The sequence below is a fragment of the Vollenhovia emeryi genome, unplaced genomic scaffold (assembly GCF_000949405.1).
Source record: "Vollenhovia emeryi isolate VEMERY1.0 unplaced genomic scaffold, V.emery_V1.0 DF939184.1, whole genome shotgun sequence".
Taxonomy (NCBI): Eukaryota; Metazoa; Arthropoda; class Insecta; order Hymenoptera; family Formicidae; genus Vollenhovia; species Vollenhovia emeryi.
In genome coordinates this window covers 963,050-968,486 of record NW_011967182.1, presented here as the reverse complement: position 1 = coordinate 968,486, position 5,437 = coordinate 963,050, and positions in this window count along the sequence as shown.

The window sequence follows — 5,437 nt, the reverse complement described above, 5'->3', positions numbered from 1 at the left end:
CATACGGATTGAATTAGCATAAATTTTCATCGACGATAATTCGCCGTCAGACGCGAGCTCTCGTCGACAGGCACGACAGTTCGCGGAAAGTTCATTTCAAGTGACAGCCCTCGCCGCGGACGGGATATTTACGTGCTCGTTCGTCGATCGTCGTTAGATCGTAATGCGCGGGCGGATCGTTGAAATGATCGCCCCACTTAGGATAATTGTGCTTGGCGCGATTCCCTTCGCCGATCGCTTGCGAGTGACTCGCCAGTAGTGGTGCGGCAACGAAGCTATCGACGGAATTAGAAGTGACGTGTCTGCGACGACGGATTCGAGTGTTTGCTTTGCAATTTTCCTCTCTCCCTCCCCCTTCCCCGCCCTCTCTCTCTCTCTGACGTCTGTCTGTTCGGCGTTACGCTCGTCGCAACCAGGTCAAGTGTGCCCGCACCGCCGCTGACCTTCACTGTGCAGGTTTTGGGATCTTTTCACCCCGGTGGTTAGCGCGCTACATTAACCACCGTAATAATGTGTCGCTCTGCCGGTGGCGTTTCAAGATTTCGGAAAGCCGCCCCTACGCGACGAAATTGATGACCTCGTTCGTTAAGGATCATAAGGCCCCGTTCCACTTCGCGGAGTTAGCCTTCCGTCGCGCGTTTCGAAATTGGCGAGCTCGCAGTTTTACGACGTTCCTTGGATCTTCGACGGTTCTCGCCCTCTCCGAGTAATCCGTCATACGATTTTCCAGTCGTTGTCCCCCTGAAATTGCCACCTGGCTTACATCATACGAGACGGCTCGTTCACCCTTCGTCGTTGGAGCCGTTCGCGGCTCCTCCGCGTTTATCTCGCTCTCGCGGAGATCAAAATCAGTGCACGTCTGGTGCCGCGAGTAACGCCGACGTTATGAATACCGTTTCTGGAGTCGTAACGCCGCCGAAGTATCCCTGAAAAATTCATGTTATCTCGCGGTTTGTCCGTCGGAATTCCCGCAGCGGCGCGAGCTCCCTCCTTACGTTTTAACCCTCTGAAAAATGCAGCCGCGCTTGCTTACGCGGTCCCGAAGGACCCCTTCCGCCGGGGGGGGGGGAGGAGCGACGTCGCGCTCTGAAGGACCTGACGGATGCCTGAAAGCCGCGCTACACGTTCCTTTTAGGGTCACGGCTATATTTCCGACGCGCGAGCGTCCGGAGCGTTTCCGCGCTCATTCCCGGAGAGTAATCTCCGGAGATGCGTCCTCGGGTGAGGCGGGATACGTGCCAGCTCGGGATGGGCCGAGTCGCCTCATCCGCGCGCGAAGTCTCCGTTTATCCCGCCGCGAGCCCCCGGATCCTTCGATACGGGATATTATTATCTACGGGAGTCGGGTAATCCGTTTATAACGGGGTTCCCTTCGCGCGCACGTACGGCGCGAGTCGCGATTCGCGATAGGGGTGGTCTTCGGGGTCTACGCTGCGGCGCGATAAAAGGCGACACACTCGGGAGACGCGGGATCATTAACGGTTGGTTGAGATCGGCGAAGTGGCGGCGGCGGCGGCGGCTGTTGGCCGCGCGATAAGACTTGAACGCTCGTCAAACGTTTTTCGCGATTTAGAAAGCACGACACACGCGGGACGCGCCCCATTCACCGTGCGGCATAAAGGCGGTATTAATGGACGCGGGGGTGGCTGTAATCGTTCGCCCGATGCGCGTTTTAGCGTATTCGCGCTTAAGTATTCGCGGAATTCAAAGGGTCCATTGTAGTCGCACGCATGAAAGCCGGGAAACGTCAAAGCGTCTAACGGTTAAATATTTATTTCCCTTTTTACCTTGAGGGATTAGCATGTAATTAGGGGGTATTATCCATCTCCATTTTTCCCGTAATTTTTCCGCGGGGATGACTAATTTTCGCGGTCGCCTGGACTCGACGGGCCCGAGCTCGATGCATCGCGCGTATTCACGTGCAATTACACGTCACGTGCATTTATGCAGGCACGTTTTGTACAGCGTAATAAATATTTGAGAAAAGAAATGAACGCGCGCGGGATACGAAATTACTTGCGACTGAAAGTAATGAGAACCAGGTCTACAGCAACACATTTATATATTTTGCATCAATACATACATGGAAAATGTTTATGTGTTCTACATGTGCCTAAATTCATACGGGAAGGCATCAGTGATTCCTAGTGTACAGTGATAGATAGAATGGTTGCAACACCTTTTTTCGATGAGTAAGGAACGTGCATTCATGGTCACGTTACAAAATCTTCTTCTCCGAGGAATATTTTACTCGACTGCGTCTCCATTTTGAGCGTTTCCGATTCTACTCCTCGAGTAAAATTTTTCTCATAGAAAATGTTTTGGAGCATCAATTTGAATCCAAATGCGCGTTCTTAAACTCATTAAAATAAAGTGTTGCAGCCATTCCGTCCATAGCTGTGCACGGAAAAAAGCTGTTGAATTAAAAAGACCGAAGTTGCTTGAATTAAACGATGACGTCACGGGCTGCCACAAACATAAATAATTCACTCATTTGTATTTGTTACGAATATGGCAACTTTAAGCATCTAACTAAATATCCGGACTGTTAAGACAACTATCTGACGTTGTTTAATGATTTTATTTCAATTACACTGACCTTGTTGATATAACATCATTTTTTTTCTCCGTGTTGATTTGATGCAAATGGAAGTAGGCTGGCGGAAGGCCACGATATAAATGGAGAGCGAGCTGAAACTCAAGTTTTATTTATATCCCTTAATTAAAAAGAAAAAAGTTCTCTCGTGCGCGATTAACATCGGATATCTGTCATGTCATTTCGCGTGTCCGCCGCGCACGCGATCGATCGACTTCATGTATCATGTGCACCTCAATAAAGCATAATACATGCACGCGATGACGTATATCGATTTGATTGAGCGGTACGTCGGCCTCCATTGAGCCTGGGATTTCTTTCGGTCGGCCATCCGAGTCCACTTGTCTGCCGTCGATCAAAGAGGGATCCTTGTGAATTCTTCGACGAGTGCTTCCCTTTGAACTCCAGAACTCCTTCGAGGACACTTTGCCGCTCATCGCTGAAAACAATCGTGATTCTCGTTCGCTCTTCGAGATAATACATCGCCCCCCCCCCTCCCCGTGTGTACTCTCGCGGCCAGTAATCGATACTTTTGAATTTTTCCGAAGATGCGGCTATTGTATTTTCGCAGGCATTCACCGTTGTCAGTTCCATCCCTCGCCATTGACGATTCCGCGAATTGCATTAGAAGGAGAATCGAACGTGGCCTCTACTCTCTCCGCTAACTTTATATCTCGTACCTTGTCGTTATTATACTTTTTTTCCACCTAGTATTATGTCCGATTAATTATCGATTCTTTTTAATAATGCGGAGAATCGAATGAATAACAATGAAGGTTGAAGATATAATATTTTAGCATTATTCATATTTCCACGTTACATAGATAAATGAACGTTCGTTCGTGTAGCGCAGCGCAAAATGTAATATTTTAATTTTTACCGTCGTGATATATTGGCGTTAAACTATATCCACGCCTAACGATTATTAATGGCGGTTGTAGATTTTTCTTTTGACGATTATAAATATTTGCAATAAAAACGCTTAAATTTGTATTTGTAGATACTCTCTAAAAGTCAATCAGTGGATTATGAATGAAAACAGTGAATAGTCACTGATTTACAGTCATAAGTATACCTCTGCAATTTTCACTAGTATATTTATAACTGCAAATTAGTGACTATTCACTGTTTTCAATGATAATCCACTGATTGACTTATGAAGAAAATTTTAATTAATATACGACTTAAAAAAGTCAATCAGTGGATTATCAATGAAAACAGTGAATAGTCACTGATTTACAGTCATAAGTATACCATTGTAATTTTCAGTAGTAAATTCATAACCGCAAATCAGTGACTATTCACTGATTTCAGTGATAATCCACTGATTGACTTTTAGAGAGTACATTTTATTAGAAATGTAAGCGTTTCTTTTATAATTCGTGACGCCACGTGAATATTTTAAAGTTTTCACGCGATTATTTAATCGAAACCCAACACTGTTATCGCGCGTCGCGCATCTTGCGCGATTCCCTCGAGCAGAATTTTTGCGCAATATTTTCGTCCTCGATATTTTTGCGTCGGGATGTATCAGACATGTAATCATTATTGGCGAGAACGGGCGTTACGTTCCGAGCTATCTTTAATAAATTCCCTGTCGACATGGATCGCAGTTATTGAAATCGATGGTTATTAAGGGCAGTCATTTTAATGCATACGTCCTTATTACTTTCCACGTAGCAACTGCATGTCGCGCGGGGGGAGAACTAGGAGGTCGAACGGTGCGAGCGTGACCGGAATAAAACAGCGCGAGGACAGCGGCGGCAAGAATTAAAAAGGTGCGCGAACGTCGGCGCGCCTCGAGGGCGACCCTCGATATCCTGATAATAGATAGTAAAGGATAATGCTCGGTGCTAAAGGATAACTTCACGGGCCTCGGGATAATATTCCTGCGAGGGGTTTTCTCGATTTTCGCGGACATCCTGCGACGCGATAGAGCTAACAAGATGACGGTCCGTGAGATAAATGAGAGACCCTTAAAGGTTTCAGTGCATCCGCCGCGTCCTTAAACATCCCAGCGAGCCCCGAGAAATTTGTGAGGATATATTTATTTCGGACAAACACTGCCGGTCTCCCGAACAGTTTGACGTGCCCGCGTCGATCCTGTGAGTTTCAGTGATATGCTCGATTTTAAGTGCGACACCATCGGCTAATTGTACCGTGAGACGTCCGGAGTCGCCGAGAATTGTCGAAGGTAATTATTTTACTAGCGTCTCGTTCTTGTTGTACGAATTTGAAGATGCTATTAAGTTCAATTTAGTCAGGAGCATAATTTCCCCCTATTTGCGAAAACGTAAGGCAAGGTTACCTCGCGAAAGCATTTTCCGCGAAGACAATGTCGTAGGTTCTCGGTTCAAGCCAGTGAATATATTTGTTCGAGGAACCAATGTACGAGGGCGTATAAATTCTTACTTTTCTCTTGCCTTTCCGCTCGGAGGCATTGTATTCCAGCGGAATCTAAAAATAACCACCGCTGTTGAACACAGTGAAATAGGGCGAGTTTTACGATTGCTATAAATATGTAATTAATTGAAAGATAGAAAAAAATGCCGATTCTTGTCTTTTTTATTATTGCACATATTTTCGGCATCTGTGAGATATCAATGCGGACTCGATGGGCTAATCAGCCTGACACTGATTACTGAAACTGTTAGATAAGAAAGCCGGAAGGCTAACTCGTCGACGACATTTGGCTGGAAATCGTGGAACCAATTAAAACATCTTGCCCAAAACAGAGATAACTGGCAGAATTTTTTAAAAGCCCTGTGCTCCAACTAGGAGTGACAGGGATATACACTGGTCAAAAAAATTAACGCAACAAGAAATTTACATCAAAATTTA